General features: G+C 38.6%; 1 long non-coding RNA gene across 1 annotated transcript; it reads left to right on the top strand.

The window, feature by feature from the left end:
• On the top strand, window positions 1–21459 carry LOC125171540 (uncharacterized). The gene is made up of 3 exons (XR_007154385.1): window positions 1–113; window positions 14997–15107; window positions 21362–21459. It is a non-coding gene; the product is annotated as an uncharacterized LOC125171540 (long non-coding RNA).
• Window positions 21460–26186: the final 4727 nt, after the last annotated feature.

Genomic DNA, 26186 nt, shown 5'->3' with positions numbered 1-26186 from the left:
ATCTTTTCATATGTCTATTCACCATCTGGATGTCTTCTTTGGAAAGGTGTCAATTCATGTCTTTTGTCCTTTTCTTCACTGGACATTCACCATTTCTTCAGGTGTTGAGTTTGGTAAGTTCTTTATAGATTTTGGGTACTAACCCTTTATTTGATATGTCATTTGCAAATATCTTCTCTAATTCCATCAGTTCCCTTTTAGTTTTGCTGATTGTTTCCTTTGCTATGCAGAAGCTTTTTATCTTGATGAGGTCCATTAGTGCATTTTTGCTTTTGTTCCCTTGCCTCAGGAATAAGTGTCTAGTAAGAAGTTGCTGTGGCCAAGGTCAAAGAGGTTGTTTCTTGCTTTCTCCTCTACAGTTTTGGTTTCCTGTCTCACGTTTAGGTCTTTAATTGATTTCAAGTTTAATTTTGTGTATGGTGTTAGAAAGTGGTCCAGGTTCATTCTTCTGTGTGTGCTGTATAGTTTTCCCAATACCTTGCTGAAAAGACTGTCTTTTTTCCATTGGATACTCTTTCCTGCTTTTTCAGTGATTAGTTGGCCATACATTTGTGGGTCCATTTCTGGGTTCTCTGTTCCATTGGTCTATGTGTCTGTTTTTGTGCTAGTACCAGATGCCTTGATGATTATATAGCTTTGTAATACAGCTTGAAGTCTGGAATTGTGATGCTTCCCCCCTTGGTTTTCTTTTTCAAGATTGCTTTGGCTATTGGGAGTCTTTTCTGGTTCCATACAAATTTTAGAATTGCTTGTTCTAGCTCTGTGAAGAATAATTATCATTATAATTGAAGATAGGGCATTAGAAGGTCAGACAGTACCTTTTTCAATAGGCTCAACAGAGAGGAGCATCATGTGAGCAAAGTCCTGAATGAACTGAGGGAGTGATATGCAGATATCTGCAGGAAAACAACTTCAAACAGAGACCAAAAAAAGCAAAGGCCGAGAGGCTGGAATGTGTTTGGTCTGTCAAGTACCTAGTAGGTATCCAGAACATAAGGATTCCTTTGCATCAGTGAGATTTCCACCTACTCTTCATTCTTTATTCTTGATTCTGTGGAGTGTGTCACAAGCTCTCTCTCTTTCTTCTAGATTCCCGTAACACACTCTCTTTCCTTCTCTTACTTTTAGCCCAAGCCTAGATTCTCCCCACAGATACTTAAAGTGTGCCCTTTAAAAAAAAAATTTAATGTTTAATTAGTTTTGAGACAAAGAAAGACAGAGCATGAACGGGGGAGGGTCAGAGAGATAAGGAGACACAGAATCCGAAGCAGGCTCCAGGCTCTGAGCTGTCAGCACAGAGCCCCACGCGGGGCTCAAACTCACGGACTGTGAGATCATGACATGAGCTGAAGTCAGATGCTTAACCAACTGAGCCACCCAGGCACCCCTAAAGTGTGCTCTTCTTAAGTTAACATATACTGAGAGCTAAATATGTGTCAAGCACTTAGCTAAATAGTTTGTGTATCTAATTTGATTCTCACAGAAATCTTACCATATAGTTATTATTGTGCTTCAAATGTGGAAACAACTTCGAAAGGTTAATATGGTCAAGTTCACATGGCTAATGAGAGGCTGAGATGGAACTGGAACTCAAGCCATCTTATATTATGACTAACACCATCCTGTGTCCCTTCCTTCTTTGTTAATTGAAGGACCCCACAAGCCTAGAGATGAAGGTTCAATAGAGTCTCTTTCAGGGAAAATCAACTTTCCGAAAGGAATGATTCCCAACCCCAGCCTTCCAGAACTTCTAGGTGTTCATATTCATTCATTCATTCATTCATTCATTCAACATTTGTTGAGCACCAATTATGTACAAGGACTCTGCTAGGTTCTAGGTATACAGAAAGTTGCTTAAAAAAAAAAAGGCCTCTGTCCTAATAAGTTAAAGGGATGTCAAGACCCTGAAAATGAAATTTACTAGCTCCTCTTTAAGAGCGCGTGATGTCATACAAATAGAATAACAGTTATAAATAAATCTTTACTACCAGGATATCTCAATTGCAAAGACAGGTTGAAAATCAACTCTGTGAAAAAAAAGGAAAGTCTAAAGTAGTCTGCCTCGGTCATAATCAGGTCCCATTTACTATCCCCATGAGAGTTCTCTCTACAATAGATTACCAGGTATCCCATCCTAAGAAATAAGGGACATTAGGTCCAAATGTGTTATTTATTGAAGGTTTCCATCTATGTGCATTTTTACTACTTGGTGTTTGAGAGCCTACAAACTAAATTTCTAAAACCATGAAGACTTAAAATGCTATTAACTTATGAGAATTTATGTTTTCATTTCCTGCCTCCTTAACCCTTATTGGAGTTTTACCTTTCCTCTTTCCTCTGTGCATACTGGGCTCTGTGTGCCTATGTGAGTGACTGGCTAGCAACCAAGACTATATATTGATACATTCTTATGCTCCACAGAAGATTAAGTCCTGTCTTTCATCTACAGAGTGCAGGCTAGCAAAGCCAAGGAGCATTCAGAATATCATACTCTATAAGGCAGCAATGAATTTTATGAAGTTTAAATGATCTCTAAAGACTTTGGGGAAGAAAATCCCAGCTAACACAATCAGCATTGTAGAATATAATTTTCTGGGATTATAGAAACATTCTAGGGGCACCTGGGTGGCTCAGTCGGTTAAACATCCGACTTCCACACGGGTCATAATCTTACAGTTCATGAGTTCAAGCCCCGCGTCGGGCTCTATGCTGACAGCTCAGAGCCTGAAGCCTCCTTCAGATTCTGTGTCTCCCTCTCTCTCTACCTCTCCCTCACTCATGCTATCTCTATCTCTCATAAATAAATAAACTTAAGAAAAAAATTTTTTAAATAAACATTCTATATCTATACTGTTCAATACGGTAGCCCCTAACAATGATGTGATAGAGCATTTGAAATGTGGCTAGTGTGACTGAGGAACTGAATTTTTAATTTCATTTAATTTTAAGTAATTTAAATTTTAAAGCCTACATTTGGCTGGTAGTTAACATGTTGGTCAGCGCAAACACATCAGAGAAAGATTTTTCATTATTTTTAAATATACTTAATGGCATTAAGACTGCTAAAATTTCTAAACTGATTTTTTTCATAAACCAGTAATTTCATAATCCCATCTTAGGGCTTCTACTGTTAATAAAAGGGTGGCAGTAATTTGATTTACTGTAAAATTACATTTTCTTCTTGACTGGCAATTGCAATTTTATAGCTTGTCCATTGATACAACAGAGTTAAGTACTCTACTTTAAAGTGTTGACATTTACCAGTGCAAGATTTGGGGGGCATGCATAATTTGGTATTCAAGATGAGACTCATCCTAAAAAGCAGAAAAAAAGCATTTCTGTCCATCAATGAATAAATGGATAAACAAAATTCAGGCTATATATACAATAGAATACTATTCATCCTTAAAAAAGAAGGACATTCTGACACAGGCTACAATGTGGATGAACCTTGAAGACATTATACTGAGATTAATAAGCCAGTCACAAAAGGACTGTATGATTCCACATGTATGAGGTCCCTAGACTCATAAAGACAGGAAGTCAAATGGTGGTTACCAAGGTCTAGACTGAAGGGGATAATGAGTTATTATCATTACATGTGTACAGAGTTTCCACTAGGGAAGATGAAAAACTCTGGAGATGGATGGTGGTGATGATTGAGCAACCGTGTGAATGTATTTAATGTACACCTAAAATGGTTAAAGTAATAATCTTATCATATGTATATTTTTAATAATTCTAAAAAAATAAAAAGCAGTTCAGATGATGAGATCTTACAGAGCAAATCACACATGATGAGGTAGTTCCCCTTCAGTCTGACCTAAGCTCTTGGAGAAAAAGAACAACCCAGATTCAACAAATACTAGACAATCCAAGATTCCTTACAGCTTGTTTGGAGGTTCTAGCAGGGGAGCACAACTACTCATATACCCTTGACTGAAGAACGGTCCTCCTCCATCAGAGAAGGTCATCCTCTTTGACCTAGCGTGAAGCTTCACAGCTTCGGGAGAGACGCACATGGGGCAGTGAGTGAAGAAGGGGACACCTGCCTAGCCAGCCAGATCAGCTTAATCAACCCTGGCAATCAATGGGGTGACAGATGTAGCAGTCAGATCACCCTCACACCTGACAATCCAAGACTCCTGATAACTGAAGCATTCTGCTTAACTCAAGAATATATGGCTGAATAATTTTACTGACCTACACAAATATTGAACTGGCTGGGTACACACCAATGGCAGCAAATGGGTAGCAGAGAGATACTGTCTAACTTAAGAACTTCCAATGAAAGAATGTACAATGTATGCAATTCACAAATTGATACTGTGGAGGAGGAGGGAACTGTCACCATAGCACCTATTAAATCATGTAAATAAGGATCATGTCAGAGGTGCTCACAGTTTCAACTCTAAGACCCAGAACACACTTTTATGTAGTAGACATTCAATAAATGATTGAATAAATTGATTCAATTACTTGTTGAATAAATTATTGAATAAATGAGTGAAAATTATGAATGATTGAAATGTATGACTGAATCAATAAATAGCAAAGGATTACAGTTTGAATCTAAACTGGATCTCCACATGTTTGGGCTGGTCAGGAAAACTTATGGGATAGTATCCATGAAATATATTTACATATGAAACTGAGAAATAATTCTGGGAAATAATTCTGCTAGGTGTTAAGCAAATAAGAGATTCAATAACAATGTTTCAATCATCAAAATGGAATAATGATTTTAAGAACGTCAAGATTTGTATTAACTCAGAATTGTCTTCCGTTCCATCCCAACACTCGCAATCTTTCTGTGAGTCCTAAGGACAGAAGAAGCAATGTTGAAGGCTAGATTTACTAAAATGTCTATAACGTATTGGAAGCCCTCATCAGTACATCATCAAGACCAAAGACGGGGGGGTGGAGAGAGATTTATGATGTAGTGGGATGGCTGGTAGCCTTTGTTGACACCAATGGCTTTAGCAGTAATGGCAGGCATAAGGGTGCACCAGCAGCTTCAGAGTGGAAGCTTTGAGAGTGATTAAAATTGCATTTGACACTGACTTCATTGCCCTCAAAATGGACATCAGTGAAAATATTATTTGTAGGACACCTGCATACCATTTCATGGATTTCAAATTTCCCATTGTCAAAGTCCAGAAGAATGTTCACAACTGTGAAACGTATCCTAAAGAGTTTCAGAAATATTTTGGAAAATTTTTGTGAATTTATAGAAATGTATAAAGGCAAAGGTTCAAAAATTATTTCCATTATCGTATTTTGCCCCTCAATTGATGTTAACAGGGAATGACATACTTATATTTGAACACTGATAGACAATACTGGTGGTCCCATTTTTGATGGCACATAGCCACCAAGGAAAAAAGAAACGGGCCACACCTCCCAGTCTCTTGGAGCTATGAATGACCATACAACTCAATTCTACACAAAGAATATGAGCAGAAGTAAAATATGCCCCCTAGGGAGTTATTTGGCAAATCTAGAATTATTTTGGTTGTCACAGCTAGTGGAAAGGAAGATGCTACTGGCATCTGGTGGATAAAGGTCAAGGAATGCTGCTAAACATCCTACAATGTGCAAGACATCCTCCCTTCCAACAAAGAATTATCTGGCCCAAAATGTCTATGGTGCCAATGTTGAAAAACTCTGAATTAAATGCAAGAGACATAGCCTCCCCTTCTTTACCCTTGTCAAGTCGGATTAGGACATAGTAGTGATCCATGTTTGATCACAGAGATTGAAACAACACCCTGGAGATGACAGAGCAAGGCAGGACTCTGATTCTTCAAAGTTTCAGAATACAAAGCCCCCATACCATCTCAGACTTTAACTAAGAGTGAAGTGGGACACCTGGGTGGCTCAGTCGGTTAAGCATCCAACTTCAGCCCAGGTCATGATCTCATGGTTTGTGGGTTCAAGCCCCATATTGGGCTCTGTGCTAATAGCTCATAGCCTGGAGCCTGCTTCAGATTCTGTGTCTCCCTCTCTCTGCCCCTCCCCCACTCACACTCTGTCTCTCTGTCTCAGAAATAAATAAAAACTTAAAAATTTTTTTTTAAATAAGAGTGAAGTAACATTCATTCTTTAATATACTGTTATTTTGAGTCCCCATTTCACACACCTAAAGCTATATTGTAACCAATACAGAAGCTAAACTTTACTGAGAGTCCCTCCAGGTGGAATTTCAAAAAAAAAAAAAAGAAGAAAAAAAATCAATGGTAGCAAATATCTTTTCTTTGCTATTTAGCATCCATTCCCCCATTTATCTAGTAGTAGAATTCTCTTTGGGTAAATCCTCCCATCTACATTCTCTGCTGACTCGTTTGGGTGGAAATGATCCCACTGCTCACCTCCATGGACGACCTTGACTAACTTAAGCAAAACCTCACAACCCTAGGTCCTGGGCCATGGTGATTGTCTCTGAGAAAGACAAGCTTTCACTGTTCCACCAAATTTTGTAGATGCAAATACACAGCTCAGAGATGCTACCACCATCTCATCTTATTAAAGAAGCAACCTAGAGATGAAGCTCACACACAAAGGAAGAAAAGGTTGAGCAGTGATGAGAAAACCATCATTTGATCCCCCAGATCAAACCACATCTATGACAAGTCCTACCTCTGGCCCTTTCAAATGTATAAACTAATAAATGTGTTTTTTACACCAGTTTGAGTTAGGTATTCTGTTAACATGTAACTGAAATTTCCTAAAAGATACAGAAAGTTTTATGGAAAAAAGTTTCTGATAAAGAGAAGTTTCAATTTTAGGGTCTTTTGATTTCACTCAAGGGTTAGGACATCATCTGCAACATTTCCTGTGGCAGGAAAACAATTACAACAAAAGTTTTGCTGCTGCTTGGTGTATATTTACTAGGGGAAGTGTGTGTGAAGAGATTTGAATCATTAATGTTTCTTGGTGTGATATATACATCCCTTAGACTTTTGAAATATTACTGCTACCTTCACACATGACATATCTTCTTCTATTCACCATACCTAACTACACAGGTATTCAAATTTTTCTTTTCTCTGTCATTCTTGTGATTGTTGGTCAAGACTGGAGATGTTTAGTAATTATTCTGATTATGTTTACTCAATTTCCCTAGGAATCATAAACTGTCAGCCCTCAGTAAAGAGAAGCTTGCATGGGGGTTTCTTAAATTTCTACTTCATTTGCCTTTTTCTTATTCTGAACCTGCAGGTTTCCAACCATTGTCTAGGACCCTATCTTGTGCTCAACTAGCTATCAACTTCAAAGGAATGCTTGGAGACAACTCATGTTTTCAAGACTCAACTACTCTAATAATAGGATGTTAGGAAGGACCATGGCAGGTATTATTGGAAAAGTTTTCAGACTAGAAGACTTTACCCACCAAAAGAGACAAAGAACATGCTTTTGTCCATGATAAGAGTTTGAGTAGCCTTGTTATTCTGTATTGTTAAAGGTAGTAGGTAGCCTGTGTGGTTGTTCTCATTCTTCACGTACTCCAGTGGTCATGTTGCTCCTGAGTCTAATATGTGGAGGTCACTGTTACTCCAAGTCTAGCCTTTATTTGATTTAACAGCTGCGATTCAATAGCTGTGGAACCTAGAGAAAAGTATCTAGCCGCTCTGCAACCCAGTTTCCTCCTCTTTAAAATGAGAAGAGATGGAAATTTTTTTATTGAGTACTCTGACAATTGCAGTGTTTCAGTTTAAAGTGCCATGTCTTAAAAACCAAAAGCTTTGGTCTTAGCAATCTACGTTTCAAAGGTTGGTTTAAAAAAAAGGACAAAGAGAGCTGCCAGGGGTAGCACAATTCAATCTAGAACTTAAGGACAAAGAACAGCTGCAAATGAGTAAACCACACACCTTTCACAAATCAGATATTCTATGGAACTAGCTACTATACCATTCATAAATAATTCAAATGAACATTTCTCACCTGGCAGAGCAGCTACCTTGAGAATTTTGCTGAACTATACTCACACTTGCCTCAGGGCCTTTGCACATTGTGTTCTTTCTATTTGGAACATTCTATCATCTCTCTTTGTCCTGATATTACCCATACTTCCCATGACACATAACACATTTCCCATATTTTCTATGAGCTTTCAGTTCTCACTGTACACATCATTTTTGTGGAAAACCTTCCCTAACCACAACCCTACTTGATCCAACCATCCCAGTTTCCTTCTCAGTTATAGCCTTTCCAATGTGAACTTAAGTAGTCTATGTACCATTTACACAAGAGTGTAAGTTCCATAAGGGACAGGGATCATGTCCCTTATATGCAAATGTTAAGTACTCAATTAAATACTTGTTGAAAGAAGGAAGAGTAAGACAGATAGATGGATAGTTGAATAGTAGGAAGGATGAATAGATTGGTACAGTGAATCTCTTCATTCTTGCCCTTTGCAAATTTATTTTTTTATTCTCAAGTTAGCTAGCATACAGTGTCTTGGCTTCAGGAGTAGATTCCCGTGATTCATCACTTACATACAACACCTAGTGCTCATCCCAACAAGTACCCTACTCATGCCCATCACCCACTTTCCCCGCCATGCCAAACCCCCTCATCCCCATCAACCCTCAATTTGTTCTCTGTATTTAAGAGTCTTTTATGGTTTGCCTCTCTCTCTGTTTTTATCTTATTTTTCCTTCCCTTCCCCTATGCTTATCTGTTAAATTTCTCACATTGCACATATGAGTGATATCATATGATACCTGTCTTTCTCTGACTGACTTATTTCCCTTAGCATAATACCCTCCAATTCCATCCACATTATTGAAAATGGCAAGATTTCATTCCCTTTCGTTGCCGAGTAGTATTCAATTGTGTGTGTGTATATATACACCAGATATATTTTTTTAATTTTTTAAAATATTTATTTATTTTTGAGAGAGACACAGAGTAAGAGTGGGAAAGGGGAAAAAAGAGAAGGAGACATAGAATCTGAACAAGGATTCGGGCTCTGAGCTGTCAGCACAGAGCCCTATGTGGGGCTCAAACTCATGAATTGTGAGGTCATGACCTGAGAGTTGGACGCTTAACCGACTGAGCCACCCAGGTGCCCCTATATACCACATCTTCTTTATCCCTTTGTCAGTTGATGGACATTTGTTCTCTTTCCATAATTTGGCTATTGTTGACAGTACTTCTATAAAGATTGGGGTGCATGTGCCCCTTCAAATCAGCACTCCTTTGTCCTTTGGATAAATTCCTACTAGTGCTATTGCTGGTGGTAGGGGAATTCTATTTTTAATTTTTTGAAGAACCTCCAGGGTGGCAGCACCAGTTTGCATTCCCACCAAGGGTGCTAGAGGGTTCCCCTTTCTCTACTCTCTGTTGTCTCACCAACATCTGTTGTTTCCTTAGTTGTTAATTTTAGCCATTCTGATCAGTGTGAGGTGATTTCTCATTGTGGTTTTGATTTGTATTTCCCTAATGACGAGCGATGTTGAGCATTTTTTCATGTGTCTGCCATCTGGATGTCTTCTTTGGAAAAGTGTCTATTCATGTCTTTTACCCATTTCTCCACTGGACTATTTGTTTTTTGGATGTTGAGTTTGGTAAGTTCTTTATAGATTTTGGATACTAACCCTTTATTTGATGTCATTTGCAAATATCTTCTCCCATTCCATAGTTTAACTTTTAGTTTTGCTGATTGTTTCCTTTGCTGTACAGAAATGTTTTATCTTGATAAGGTCCCAATAGTTCATTTTTGCTTTTATTTCCCTTGCCTTCAGAGATACATCTAGTAAGAAGTTGCTGTGGTGAGGCCAAAGAGGTTGTTGCCTCTTTTCTCCTGTAGGTTTTTTGATGGTTTCCTGTCTCACATTTAGGTCTTTCATCCATTTTAAGTTTATTTTTGTGTATGGTACAAGAAGGTGGTTCAGGTTCATTCTTCTGCATGTTGCTGTCCAATTCTCCCAGCACCATTTGCTAAAGAGACGGTCTTTTTTTCATTGGATACTCTTTCCTGCTTTGTCAGATTAGTTGGCCATATATTTGTGGGTCCAGTTCTGGGTTCTCTATTCGATTCCATTGGTCTATGTGTCTGTTTTTGTGCTAATACCATACTGTCTTGATGATTACAGCTTTGTAGTACAGGCTGAAGACCGAGACGTGACACTTCCAGCTTTGGAACATTACTTTGGCTATTCAGGGTCTTTTGTGGTTCCATACGAATTTTAGGATTGTTTGTTATAGCTCTGTGAAGAATGTTGGTGCTATTTTGATTGGGATTGCATTGAATGTGTAGATTGCTTTGGGTAGACATTTTAATAATATTGTTTCTTCCAATGCAAGAGCATGGAATATTTTTCCATTTCTTTGTGTCTTCTTCAATTTCCTTCATAAGCTTTCTATAGTTTTCAGCATACAGATCTTTTACCTCTTTGGTTAGGTTTCTTCCTAGGTATTTTATGGTTCTTGGTGCAATTGTTAAGTGGGATCTATTCCTTGATATCTCTTTCTGTTGCTACATTATTGGTGTATAGAAATGCAACTTATTTCTGTACATTGATTTTATATCCTGCAACTTTGCAAAATTCATGTATCAGCTCTAGCAGTTTTTTGGTGGAATCTTATGGGTTTTCCATGTAGAGTATCATGTCATCTGTGAAGAGTGAAGTTATGACCTCTTCTTTGCCAATTTGGATACCTTTTATTTTGTTTGTTGTCTGGTGGCTGAGGCTAGGATTTCCAACACTATGTTAAGCAACAGTGGTGAGAATGAACATCCCTGTTGTGTTCCTGATCTCAGGGGGAAAGCTCTCAGTTTTTCCCCATTGAGGATGATTTATCTGTGGGATTTTCATATGTGGCTTTTATGATGTTTAGGTCTGTTCCTTCTATCCCAACTTTCTTGAGAGTTTTTATCATGAAAGGATGCTGTATTTTGCCAAATGCTTTTTTCTGCATCTATTGACAGGATCATATGGTTCTTATCCTTTCTTTTATTAATGTGATGTATCACATTGATTTGTGATTATTGAACCATCCCTGCAGCCCAGGAATGAATCCCACTTGATCATGGTGAATAATTCTTTTTATATGCTGTTGGATTCGATTTGCTGGTATCTTGTTGAGCACTTTTGGATCCATGTTCACCAGGGATATTGGTCTGTAATTCCCCTTTTCAGTGGGGTTTTTGCCTGGTTTGGGAATCAAGGTAATGCTGGCTTCATAGAATGAGTCTGGAAGCTTTCTTTCCATTTCCATTTTTTGGAGCAGTTTGAGAGGAATAGGTATTAACTCTGCTTTAAATGTCTGGTAGAATTCCCCTGGGAAGCCATCTGGCCAAGGACTCGTATTTGCTGGAGATTTTTGATAACCAATTCAATTTCTTCACTGGTTATGGGTCTGTTCAATTTTCCTATTTCTTCCCATTTGAGTTTTGGTAGTGTGTGTCTAGGAATTTATCCATTTCTTCCAGGTTGTCCAGTTTGTTGGCATACAATTTTTCATAGTATTCTCTAATAATTATTTGTATTTCTGTGGAGCTGATTGTGATTTATCCTCTTTCATTTGTGATTTTTATCTATTTACGTCCTCTCTCTTTTCTTTTTGAGAAGTCTGGCTAGGAGTTTATCTAATTTGTTTATTTTTTTCAAAAAACCAGCTCTTAGATTCATTGATCTGTTCTACTATTTTGTTGTTGTTGTTGTTTTGGATTCTATATGGTTTATTTCTGCTCTACTCTTTATTATTTCTCTTCCTCTGTTGACTTTGGGATTTCTTTGCTGTTCTGCTTCTAGTTCCTTTAGGTGCGCAGTTAGGTTGTGTGTTTGCAACCCTTCTTGCTTCTTGAGATAGGCCTGGATTGCAATGTATTTTCCTCTTACAACTGCCTTTGCTGCATCCCAAAGGGTTTGGATTGTCATGTTTTCATTTTCACTTACTTCCATATATTTTTTAATTTCTTCCTGAATTTCCTAGTTGATCCATTCATTCTTTAATAGGATGTTCTTTAACCTCCATGTATTTAGGTACTTTCCAAATATTTTCTTGTGGTTGATTTCAAGTAACATAGTATTGTGATCTGAAAATATGCATGGTATGATCTCAGTCCCTTTATATTTGTTGAAGGCTGCTTTGTGACCCAATAAGTGACCTATTTTGGAGAACATTCCATATGCACTCAAGAAGAATGTGTATTCTGCTGCCTTTGGATGAAAAGTTCTGAATATATCTGTTAAGTCCATCTGGTTCAATGTGTTATTCAGAGCTGTTGTTTCCTTATTGGTTTTCTGCCTAGATGATCTGTCCATTGTTGTAAGTGGAGTATTAAAGTCCCCTGTAATCATGGTATTATTATTTATACATTTATTATACATGGTATTATTATTTATACATTTATGTTTGTGATTAATTGACTTATGTATTTGGGTGTCATCACATTGGGGTCATAAACATTTACAATCGTTAGTTCTTCTTGATGGATAGACCGCTTAATTATGATGCAATGCTCTTCTTCATTTCTTGTTATAGTCTTTGTTTTAAAATCTAGTTTGTCTGGTGTAAGTATGGCTACTCCAACTTTCCTTTGACATCTAGTAGTATGAGAGATGGTTCTCCATCCCCTCACTTTTAATCTGCAAGTGTCCTCATGTCTAAAATGAGTCTCTTGTAGTCAGCATATAGATGGATCTTGGTTTTTTTTTATCCATTCTGATACTTTATGTCTTTTGGCTGGGGAATTTAGTCCATTTACATTCAGAGTTATTATTGACAAATATGGATGCAGTGTCATTGTGTTATCTGTAGGTTTCATGATTGTGGTGATGTCTTTAGTCCTTTGTAGTCTTTGCTGTTTTCCACTCACAGAGTCCCCCTTAGGATCTCTTGCATGGCTGGTTTAGTGGTCATGAACTCCTTTAGTTTTTGTTTGTCTTGAAAAGTTTTTATCTTTCCTTCTATTCTGAATGACAGGTTTGCTGGATAAAGGATTCTTGGCTGCATATTTTTCTTATTCAGCACATTGAATATTTCCTGCCACTCCCTTGTGGACTGCCAAGTTTCAGTGAGCAGGTCTGTTACTACCCTTATGTGTCTACCCTTGTGGGCTAAGGCCTGTTTGTCCCTAGCTGCTTTCAGAATTCTCTTTTTATCTTTGTATTTTTCCAGTTTGACTATATGTTGTGGTGTTGACCTGTTTTTGTTGATTTTGAAGGGAGTTCTCTGTGCCTCTTAGACTTGGATGCCTGTTTGCTTCTCCAGATTAGGGAAGTTTTCACCTATAATTTGTTCAAATAAACCTTCTTCCCCTTTTTCTCTCTCTCTCTTCTTCTTCTGGGACTCCTATGGTACAGATATTACTTCATTTCATTGAATCACTTAGGCTTCTAATTCTCTCTTCATGGTCTAATAATTTCCTTTCCCTCTTTTTTTCAGCTTCATCATTTTCCATAATTTTCTCTTCTATTTCACCTATTCTCTCCTCTGCTTCTTCCATCCTCACTTCCACTGTATCTAGTTTATTTTACATCTCATTTATAGCATTTCTTAATTCATCATGACTGTTTTTTAGGTCTTTGATCGCTGCAGCAATAGATTCTCTGGTGTCTTCTATGCTTTTTTTTAACAGACTAATAGCCTAGCTATTAGTCTTTTGACTTTTATTCTAAATTCTTGTTCAGATATACTATTTATATCTGTTTTGAGAAATTCTCCATCTGTCATTCTTTCCTGAATTTTCTTTTGAAGGGAATTCTTCCATTTCATCACTTTGGCTAGGTTTCTGTCTTTTATGTGTTTTGATAGCTTGTTATGTGTCCTGCACCTTTCAAGTGCTACTATGTTAGAAAGAGGACATACACTGTCCAGGTCCTGGCACTTCAGGAAGTGCCTTTTGCAAATTTAAAAGATGACAGGCCCATCTACGATTGGAAAGCTTTTTTTTGTTTCCAAAGTATTTTCATATCTATTACTTTATGTTGCCTTTCTAAGGGAGAAAGAAACAAGGGAAGATTTCTCTTTTAAAATGCGGGTGTAGGGGCACCTGATGGCTCAATTGGTTAAGCACCCAACTTTGGCTCATGTCATGATCTCATGGTTCATGAGTTCAAGCCCCGCATTGGGCTCTCTGCTGTCAGTGCGAGCCTGCTTTGGATCCTCTGTTCCCTCCCCCACTCATGTGCCTGCACTCTGTCTCTCTCTCTCTCTCTCTCTCTCTCAAAATAAACATTTTTGTAAAAGGTGAGTGTGAAGACTGTTTGAAAGACAACAGAGTGCAGAGACTTCAAAATGACTTAAGAAAATATAGCTGTATGTATGGAAGTCTGGGTTTGCGAGGTCTAAGTCTGTATTTGTTTTGTTAATCCACACTCCTCTCAGGTCTTTGAAACTCAAGGGTTCTAGAACTAAGGAAGGCCACTGAGAAACCCAAGTAGTGTGACCCTCATATGCAACATGAATCTATTCTACTATCATCTTAAAACATTCAATCATTTGCATTAGTAAAAATGAAGATATATTCAAAGATGTTATCAAGAAAATATACTAAGTTAATTGAATATAACCTACCTATAAACATACATGGTTGCCTGGACTGCACACAATGGCCGTGTGTTTTGCATATTGTGGTTTTCTAAGGGATTGTGGATTGCAGTTTTGATTAATTGTACTAATTCTCAGACTCAAACTAAAAACTATATAATTCTTAGGTCCCTTTTATGTCCTTTATAAGCCTTCTTTGGAGGTCTTGAAAATGACTTTCAGAAACTGAAATTAGTTTTCTTTCTAATCCCCTAGAGACCAATGCAGTGAATTTCATCATGCCATGATGATTAAAAATGCTAAAATGAGTCATGATATAATTAGGAATTTCTTTGTCCAAATCAAGCCCCATGCACTACATCTAACACCAGTTCCATTTACAAAAGCAGTCCATCTTTCTTGATGCTGAAGACACATTTTGGCAAGGGACATAAAAATATTATAATTTTAGGTATATTACTAGTCAGGCAAATTTTTCTTTCTCTTTTTTTAAGGTATATGGTGGTAAAGTGTCCCAGGTGGATTGACAGCTTATACAAAGACATAGTAGGAGAAAACAAGAAAATTATGAGAACTACAGGGAAGCCAGCAAGACTGAAATTCAGGTAACAAAAGGAAGAAACTTTTACTCCCTTAGTAGCTGGTAGAACAATTCCCCCTAGGAGTGTAACACAATATTTTTCAAGAAATATTTTAACAAGCTACTTGGGATGAGAGGTGAGACCCCAAGGGACATATCTAAGCTAAAAATGATGGTGTTAAGCAAGAATGGGATCTTGAAATAGAAGGACACTTTCTTTTGCTGAACACTTGTATGGAGCTGGAAAGGTACATTTATAAACAGGAGCTGGAGCAAGACAAATCACTCAGGATAATAAAGAGATGAGTGCAAAGAGCTTGGTGTGAGGGTGCAGGAAGTGGGGGAGTAGATCCAGGAAGACCGTATACATTGGAGGAAAAGTGGAGACAAAGAAAAAAAATCCTAGGAGCGCCACAGCTGAGAAGGAACTTTGGAGAAAAAGGAAAAAAATGTCAACTAGTGAATTAAGGGGTTGTTGCTATGACAGAATATCCTTTTCATCTTCTCTGTGAATTCTGTGTTTCCTACCAAGACTTTTGTAGAAGTGGGCTCAGGATAGAGAATGTAAAGATATGCAAAAGTTCTATGTCCATGTGAGTGCAAAATTAAATTTTAAAAAGGCTGCTTTTGTAGAGGAGACAGCTGACATCTGGGCTTATATACAGTGTAAGAGGACAGTGATAAGGGATGAGCCTGGAAGAATAAGTAGGATAATTTTATGAGAGGTCATGTGAGCCATCTTAAAAAATATGCCCCTTATCTTTTTTTTTAAACTGAGTTGAATCCTCAGCAGCTTTTTTTTTTTAAGTTTATTTATTTTTGAGACAGAAGGAGACAGAGCATGAACGGGGGAGAGGCAGAGAGAGAGGGAGACACAGAATCAGAAGCAGGCTCCAGGCTCTGAGCCATCAGCCCAGAGCCCGACGCAGGGCTCGAACTCACAGACCGTGAGATCGTGACCTGAGCTGAAGTCAGACGCTTAACCAACTGAGCCACCCAGGCGCCCCAATATGCCCCTTATCTTAGGGCAAGTAAAAAAAGGCTACAAAGATTTAAGGAGAAAAATGACACAATCGTGGTTATAGTTTAGAAAGATGACTCTAGCAGCAATTCAGAGAACAGGTTGGAGGAAGCAAAGAAGAAATGTCCAGTAGACAGTTAGATCCTTTTAAGAATCTGGTACTTGAAAGACAAAGTTAGATTAAATATAGTTTGGACGTTATTGGCACATAGATGGCACTTGAAGCTACGTTAATAAGTCAAACTTCCTAGGGATGGTTTATACCAGAGAAAAGAAGAGAAGAGGAGAGGTGAGAAAGACAGGGGAATAATGGAAAGGGAGAGGAAGAAAGGGGAGGGAACGGAGGATAGAACCATAGGAAACACCAATATTTACAAGATATGTAACGGTGACTAAGATGGAACAGCTATGATGGCAAGATAAAAGCTAACAGTGCATTGCCTAGAATTCAGGGCGAGACAATGTTAGACAGACATGAGGTCAGTGTCAAGTGCTGCACACAGATCAAATAAGATAAAGGCTGAAAATTATCCTTTGGGTTTAACAACACGGTCAATATTGATCTTGGTGAAAGCAGTTTTAAGAGAAATGGGAGAGGGAAGCTATACTGAAGAATGAATGGCAGATAAGAAAACAGAGATTAAGAGTAGAAAAAAAAAAACTCTCAAAAAGTTTCCAGGGCTCCTGGCTGGCTCAGTTGGTTGAGCGTCAGGCTTTGGCTCTGGTCATGATCTCACGGCTCATGAGTTCAAGCCCTGCATCAGGCTCCGTGCTGACTGCTCAGAGCCTGAAGCCTACTTCTGATTCTGTGTCTCCCTCTCTCTCTGCCCCGCCTACTTGCACTCTGTCTCTCTCTCTCAAAATAAATAAACATTAGAAAAAAATTTTTAATAAAAAAAAAATTTTTTTAAGTTTCCAAGGAAGAGAGATATAAAAGGAATAGATGAAAGGAGACATGACATTAAGTAAAATGTTTTTATAATGGGTACCTTAGCCCAGGTCTTCTAGGAAACACACCAGAAGTAAGGATTAAAACACCAGTCTTCATTTGTGAGATGCAAGCCCAGGATAACAAGGGTAAGGAAAGGAGGAATAAAGCAAGGAAATGCAAACCAATGCGAAGAGCTGCTCTAAAGTACTGACTGCCACTTCATAATGATCCACCAAGAAGCACACTAGGCAGGGCACTTCAGTGGCTCAGTCAGTTAGGGTCCGACTTCAGCTCAGGTTATGATCTTGCGGTTTGTGAGTTCAAACTCCACATCAGGCTCTGCACTGGTGGTGCGGAGCCTGCTTGGGATTCTCTCTCTCTCTCCCTCTCTCTCTTTGCCCCTTCCTCACTTGTGCACACCTTCAAAATAAATAAACAAACTGAAGAAGAAGACAAAGATACACAATAGGTTGCTCAGCAGCTATATCTGCAGGCCTTTTTGAAGGGCTGTAAGAAGGAAGCACACCTGAGAGTAGTCTGCAAGGGGTGGGCAAGAGCCTTGGGAATTTACTTTTTACTTTGCTACTCTAGATTCTCATTGGTCAGGATTCATCCTATGACAGACTTACTCCTCCACACTTCCAGGCTATATCATCCAGCCCCCTGGCAGTCATCCAGAAGTCCAGTTCCAGGTCCTAAGTGTAGTTAGTAATCCAATATGAATGAAACATTAAAGACACCGTGTAACAAAGGGCTCAGTGTGTGGGCCACCAGAGTCATGTAGGTTCAAGGCACCAACTGAGACTGCAGCGAAGATGCAGCGATGGCAGTGGCGACAAACAGCACAGTCCAGGGTCAAGCAGTGTCTTTATTTAAAAAAGTAATCAGAGGGGCTCCTGGGTGGCTCAGTCAGTTGAGCATCTAACTTCAGCTCAGGTCATGATATCACTATTTGTGGGTTCCAGCCCCATGTCAGGCTCTGTGCTGACAGCTCAGAACCTGGAGCCAGCTTTGGATTGTGTCTCGCTCTCTCTCTCTGCCCCTCCCCCACTTGTGCTCCCTGTCTCTCAAAAATAAATAGACAAACATTTAAAACAATAAATTAAAAAAATTTTTAAAGGGATCAGGAGAGTCTAAGAAGATGCCCAAAATCAGTGTTCAAATTAGTGGGAAAGACTTAACACATTTAAATGTCATTGGAATGGAATCAATAGAAGAGTTGAAGGTACAGGAGAAAAGGGATCTCTTTGACGGGAAGGTTTGGGTATTAAGAAAAAAATAGGTAGAGGTACAAGTAATTTCATAGGAGAGGTGAAAAGAAGTTGTAAATTCCTTGTATAAACTCTTTTAAATTCCCTCCGTCCTGGAACATATGTATTTCATGCTCACATCCCTGATACTACATGGGCTGGGCACCAAGAGAAAATCCACACTGCAGTCCACTAACCTTGATCTAGCCTTCCTCTGCCTTTAGAAGTCATATGCAAGTTAAAGCCCTGTGCTCTTTGGGGGCAAAGACCGAGCTATAAAGTGGAATAAGCTAAAATAATCAAATGTTATCAGTTGAATCACTACATTGTGCACCTGAAACTAATGTAACATTGTGTGTCAACTATACTGAAATTAAAAATTTTTTTAATAAAAATAAAAACCCTGGTCTAGAACAGATGGAACTCTTAAAGCTTTGGCAACAGCAAACTTGAAACTGTTCATAGGAATCTTCCAGGACCAAGGACTCCCTTGAAAACCAACACAGGAAGAAGCAGTCCACATTGGGGGAAAAAACAAAAACAGAATTTTCACCCTTAAGAACTAGAAAAAAAGAAAACTCTGGAAAAAAGTGAAAATAAACATATTAAAATGTTCAAAATAATGAAAGAAGAACATAATAGGGAAATTTAAACAACTATGTTTTTAAAAACATAATAATGCGGGGTGTCTGAGTGGCTCACTTGGTTGAGCATCCAACTTCGGCTCAGGTCATGATCTCACGGTTCATGAGTTTGAGCCCTGAGTCAGGCTCTATGCTGATGCAGAGCCTGGAGCCTGCTTCGGATTCTGTGTCTCCCTCTCTCTCTGCCCCCCTCCCACTCATGCTCTGTCTCTCTCTCTCAAAAATAAATAAAACATTTTTTAAAACAACAAAAACAATAATACAGAATTTAAGGAAATGAAAAATACAATCATTAAAATTAAATGCATAATGGATGGGTTGAACTATAGACACCACTGAAGAGAAAACTGATTAATTAAAAGATGGAAACTAGAAAATCAGTCAAAATACAGCTTAGAGAAAAAAGCAAATAGAACACATGAGAGCAGAGTTAAAAGAAATCATGGATAGAATAACAAATTCCAACAGACAGTTACTAGGGATTTCAAGACATCAAGAATCATAAAGATCTAATATTTGAAGATATAATGGCAGGGAATGTTCTAGAATTGAAGAAAGATCCATGTATGAAGCATGTCTCATATGCCATGTTAGCGTGTATTTCAGTCTTAGCTATCTGTCTTACCTGTCTCTTGTTTGAGTTAGTGCTGCAATGATCAACTGTTTGCAAGCACAACCTTATTATATCTTATCTCATGCCCGTGCTACACATGTCTCACTCATTGCCCTGAGGCTTCTGTATTGATATCAGGGCACAGATGCTACAGTATCCATATAAGAAATCCCCATAAGTGAAAAGGGAGTTAACCCTCTATGGGGTGAATCTTTGACATCATTTTGCCTCCACCATCCACATACTTTCAGTGCCAGGTTTCATAGTCTCATAGCGATAGACCTCCGGGCAGGGGTATTCAGTCACATTATCAGATAAGCTGGTACAGTGGACAGGGGACTAAAGCTGGAAGCCATTTCCACATGAGGCTAGCTTACTGTTCCCAGAAGTGACTGTTAAGTATACAAATATACTCAGCTAAATGATCCCCCAATTAAATGTCCTCCCGATCCCCAAAACACTTCCAATATCAGCCAACTCAAGGGCAAATATGAAAGAAGGATACTAGTCAGGGTTCTCCAGAGAAACAGAACCAAAAGGATATATATCCATTTAGAGATTTATTTTGAGGAATTGGCTCACAGCATTGCGGAGGTGATCTCAAGATCTGCAGTCAGCAAACTGGAGAATCAGCAGTGGTGGTGTAGTTCCAGTCCGAAAGCCAGCAGGCTGAAGACCCAAGAGGAGCCAGTGTTTCAGTTCAAGTCTGAAGGCAGCAAAAGAGTGAAGTCTTAGCTCATCAGTCAAGCAGGAGATGTTCCCTCTTACTTGTGGGAGAGTGAGTGATCAGCCTTCAACCGATTGGATGAGGGCTACCTACATGGGGGTGGGGGGCAATCTGTTTACTGAGTCTACCAACTCAAATGTTAATCTCATCCCCAAACACTCTCACAGACACCCAGAATAACATTTGAACAAATATCTGAGCACCTCATGGCTTAGTCAAGCTTACACATAAGTGATTTTAACAAATTGCAGTTAAAGTATTCCACTTTTTCAAACTTCACAAAAGCATATGACCAAATGAGCATTTTGAAAGGCCCATGCAACTGGGGCGCCTGGGTGGCGCCGTCGGTTAAGTGTCCGACTTCAGCCAGGTCACGATCTCGCGGTCCGTGAGTTCGAGCCCCGCGTCAGGCTCTGAGTTGATGGCTCAGAGCCTGGAACCTGTTTCCGATTCTGTGTCTCCCTCTCTCTCTGCCCCTCCCCCGTTCATGCTCTGTCTCTCTCTGTCCCAAAAATAAATAAAAAACGTTGAAAAAAAATTCCTTTTTGAAAGGCCCATGCAAGTGAGGGGCCCTGAGGCTAAGCTTCATTAGTTTCAAGCATTGTTGAGTGACTTAGGTAGTGAACTCACATAAATATACCCAAAATTCACAGTGTCAAAAGAAAGTACCACTAACACCACTAGACAGCAGTTTTTCTTCTAAAATTTAGGTTTTGTCTAGAATTTTCAATACATAGGATACTCCATCCCGGGGTCCCCACCGCAGAGCCTAGGGCTGCCATACGCCAGCTGATCATGTGAATAAACATTGAACTATTCCAACTCTTTTTCATTTTGTTTCATTGATCACAATAATTGCTGCAAACCCTTCCATTCCACTTGAAACAAGTAGCACGTCTTGAGTTTGGGGACAATAGTAGATTCCTGATCTTTATCAGAAAAAAAGACACCCTCATTGTCATTTGAAATTGTAACTGGTTGAAGGATTTTATGCTACACTATAGGATGCAGTGCAGTCCTTCCAGCTTTTTAGTGAAACCTGATTTTATTCTTAAAGGAAAAATCATTTATAATTTTATATTTTCTTTTTTAGGAAATGAGTTTCTACTAACTCCACAAGGTCAACTATCAAGATAGCTCTGATGCCCAGGATACAAAGTCTCATATGAATCAGCACCAAGTAAAGCACTGAGCTAGGAAAGTCACTTTCTGAAGGTGTCCGGGGTCCTAACTTTGCAAGTCACTTCAAGGAGAAGGTAGGGGAAAGGATATATTTACTCTTTCTATACCTTAAGAACGACTTCTTCTTTTCCTTCTCCTCCTCTCAATTCTACCAGATGGAGATGTTGGTGATCTGTTAATCCCAGAAGCTATCAAGAAAAGCCAAAAACTCTGAATTGCACCCCATCATATTCCTAGTGGAAAGTGTAACCTGGGGAAAAAAAGGGTCACAAGTCAAAATCTAATGAGGAGATTCTAAACCAAGACATAAAACCATCCTTCTTTTAATCCTCTACAATCTGAGTAACAAGAAGAGCTTCTCTCTTTCTCAAGGATGTCCTCATCCCAGAAGAGGGTCCTATCTAGGCCACTGAAATATTTCTGCCCAATTCCTCCCCTTATGCTCTAGAATCTCAAAGAAATTAAAAAATAAAGTGAATATGAGGGAGACAGAAAGATATGAATGGAAGTTAGTATATCAAAGGTGGTATATTAAATTTATATAGGGACACCAAAAACTGAACTTTTATTTTCTGGTGAAAGACTCAAAACTAAATTCCAGGGTTCCCCCTCCCTTTCCCTAAACTCTCTTAATTGGCATACCAGATTAATCTGTTCTCTACCCCATCCTAAATTATAAGTCTTATGTCCACGTACACAAAACATTCCTGGTTAGTATCCTATCTTCTACCACACCTATACCTTCTCTTCCCATCAGCCAAGTTGCATGCTTATACAAAATCAGTTTGTGATGTGTTTTTATTATTCTAATTTCTTTATTGAGTTAAAACTTTTATAAGCTGGGGACTTTTATAAGCTCAGTCAGTTAAGTATCAGGCCCTTGATCTCAGCTCAGGTCTTGATCTCGGTTCAAGTCTTGATCTCAGGGTCCTGAGTTCAACCCTCACATTGGGCTCCACACTGGACATGAAGGCTACTTAAAAAAAGTGGTTTTTTTTTCCTATAAACTGATGAAATATGTGTGAGAAAAGAGGGAGATGTAGATTTTTATGAAACTTAAACTGAATGTTTTGGTAAAAATTAGATAAAGGCAGTTCCAAAAAAAAAAAAACAACATCAAATTAAGTGTGAGTGAAATAAAAAGATTGGTGAAAAAACTTAAAATCTCAAAGAATGTTACACTAAGACTGCCTTGAAAATATCTCTAAACTTTTGTTCAGCTTTCAAGCAACTAAAACTGGAAAGTCATAAACAATGATTTATGACTATGATTAAAACAAAAATAAAAACAACTTAGAACAATGAGTGGATTCACATTCAAAAAATAAAATAAGGCCTTATCCCAATATCAAAATATTGGTGTATGTATGTATATCTTGGGGTTTAATATAAAATAAAATGTCAATGTGTGTCTCATCTTGAATGATTCCCCACTTTGAGTCATTAAACTGATTACCATTCTTAGGGGCGCCTGGGTGGCTCAGTTTGTTAAGCATTTGACTTCAACCCAAGTTGTGATCTTGCAGTCTGTGAGTTTGAGCCCCATGCAGGGCTCTATGCTGACAGCTCAGAGCCTGGAGCCTGCTTCACATTCTGTGTCCCTCTCTCTCTCTCTGAGTCTTCTCTGAGTCTTGTGCTCTGTCTCTCTCTCTCTCAAAAAAAAAAAAAAATTTTAAAAAATTTTAACTGATGACCATTCTCTACAGCCTTCCACTGTGCAACATGTCCATGCTTATCTTCCACATGCTGTGTTCATTTGTTTCCCGATGCCTGCCCAACAAACTAAACTCTGCGGTCTTAGCAAATTCTACATAATTTTACCTAACTTAATTTTCTAATTTTATTTTCTAGTCATATATTTTATTGGGAGCCCAACAGGACTTACAATTCTCTGAATACATGTTCTAATTTTAAGCTCATGCCAGTCTCTTTAATTGGAAGAAAGAGAGGAAGGGAGAGAGGGAGGGAAGAAGAAAGGAGGGCAGGAAAGGAGGGGAGGATGGGGAGGCTCCAGTGACAGGTGAGAGGCAGTGATGATTTCATCGCATCACAGATGCGCTCAGGGCATTTGTCCTCCCAGTCGGCTCCAGCTACCCCACTTATTGCATATGATCAAAATCTATGGATTCGCAGTGATGTGCTCAAGTGCTGTTAAATGTGGCAAGTATGGGGAATACATTAACACACGAAATAGTATAAATGATATGAATCATGTGGAAGAAAGCAGAATTCAAAATTCCTATAAGCAGAATGTAGGTACCTAAACTTAAAAAGGACAATGTAAATTTTGAGTGGTGGAGAAAGCTGATGTTCATTTGACTATTTTATTTTATAAATGTGCTTAAGTTCACCATAAAAAGAAATTTATTAACATACAGAAAACACATAGAAAATGTTCTACAAGCTGAAGAAATCAGTTATAACACGATTCGGGAGAAACTAAAGTACTCCGGGTTAGGATGGAGTAGACAGGACTATTAGTTAGCAACCAGTTGAGCCCAAACCTGGGTTTTTGAACAACCAATAGATCATGTGATTTCAAAACAATTTCTAAAATAGCACATATTGAATCTTTTTAGTCTATTTATTTCTTCCTCATTCTTGAACCAAGGGGGAATTAATAATTTGATTATTTTTTTATTCTTTTGCATTACTTTTCTGCCTGTAATTTTTTCATTGGTTCAATAGTTTTCCTTAAAAGTGACAGATTTATAAAAACTCTAAGCTAGAAAAGAGCTTGAGCAATTATCTTCCATTTCCCTACTTTTAGACAGCATCACAATAATGCTATCCCAGGCAGATGATGAGCTATGTTATTTTTTTAAACCTCGAGAGGAGAAGATTCTACAATCTCACAACGTTAACTACTCTCACTGTCAGGAAATTCTTCCATATATAATCTCAGTCTCTCATACTGCTGTTCAAATCACTTTCCACTTGGCAGAGCTAAGTTGATATTGAGAACAGCTGGTCTTCGGCCTCCATGTAGCAATTCCTCATTTGCTACCTCTGTAATGTAATGAGAGTGAATTTTCTGCATAGCTTTGATTTAGTCCTTAACTTATATCCTTCTCCAAGCTGATTAACCCCAGTTCCCCAACCCACCCAGGGAGTTCATTCATACTCTTACCTATACTCCCACATCGCTTTGTACTATCTCTACCAGAACATTATCACAGTTTAGTGTGATTATATGTTTGCATGACTATCTCCCCACATCTCCTTATGTCTTATTTGTGTACTTTTCTCTGTGTTTGACATATAATAGGTCCTCAATAAATGACTAATGAATCCATGAGTTGATAGAATGGCATCCAGATAAACCATTTTCTTCTAACCATTCAGCCATGGTTGTGGCTGTCTTCTGCTAAGATTCTTTTGATTACAAGTAACAGAAACCACTCTAATAGTTTGAGCAAAAACAGGGAATTGATTGTAAGAACAGTGGAATATCTTACCAGATCTAAGGAAGAATTAAACCAAGGTTCAGAAAGGGTAGGAACTAGTGCAATTCCATGTATTTCTTCTGCAGGAGGTGGTGGGCCTTCCTTCCAGAGAAACAACTTCCAAGAGCATGGTGGCTCTTCTGGCAACATTTCTAGTTCATGACAGCAGTAAACTGATGGGCTTACTTAGGTCAAATGACAGGCCTAGTCCAGTCAGCCATGGTCCAGAAGACTCTTTCCTAACTTTGAGATGTCTGTCAGAGTGGGGGCAAGGAGAGCACATATCTGTGCAGGCCGCAGCCCCTTAGTAAAGGGGAACCTGTGATGTGAAGCCACCACAAGAGGTGCCTCCTACAAATACTCACTGATCCTTCAAGCCCATTGTCACTGTTGAGATCTTGTGAGGATGTCAGAGAGCTGAATAAACAAGGTAATTCGACCTCACTTTTTTTGGCTTATTTTTCTTTCAGCTTCTGGTACCATGATTTAAGAAGATAAAAACCTGTCCTGCTCAGTTGAAGCATAAATTTCCTTTGAACCAGGGATCAGTGCTTGAGCTAATGACAAATATTATCACAAGATTTATGGCACACACACAAAATCTTTCTTTCTGAAATTCAGTGCACTTTGTATGTCACTGAATTAGTAGCAGACTCCTCCATGAGATACTGAATAAATAGGTAGTGGCCAAGACCCCTAACACCATTTCGGTTGGCTCAGCACGGTTTTAGCAGCCTGTGTTGAGCTTTCTTATGAGGATATCTGCCCCAAAAAAGACCCCAGAGAAGGAGGGAAGGAACATCGGGTCAGCCACATAATAATAACACTTCACAATAATTTAGCGGTTTTCAATCCAAGTCAGAGTCTTCCGTATCTTTTATCTCATTTTGCAATTGAATTAAACACCTACAATAGATGAAAAATAGCCACAGGTTCTTTCTAGTTCCTCCCACAAAGTGAAGTCAATTGTCCCACCCCTTGAATATGGGCTGGCCTTGAGATTTGGTTCAAATGAATGAAGACAAAGTGACATTGTTTGTATTCAAAGCCTAGGCTTCAAGAGACCTTGTGAACACACCACACAAGCTGACAAGAAACCACGTGGAAACTTTTAACTTCGGGGGTGTTTTCTGCATAGAAATATATAATGTATACATCACCAAAACACACAGGTAATTCAGACTATAAGAAAAGAACGGGGGGGGCGGGGCGGAGAGAAAAGAACAGGGACCCAATAAAGCATTTACCATAAATATATATTTCAAAGTACCTCTTGCCTTTGATTCGGTG

The sequence above is a fragment of the Prionailurus viverrinus genome, chromosome C1, assembly GCF_022837055.1.
Source record: "Prionailurus viverrinus isolate Anna chromosome C1, UM_Priviv_1.0, whole genome shotgun sequence".
Lineage (NCBI taxonomy): Eukaryota > Metazoa > Chordata > Mammalia > Carnivora > Felidae > Prionailurus > Prionailurus viverrinus.
This window is presented reverse-complemented; position numbering and strand designations above follow the sequence as displayed.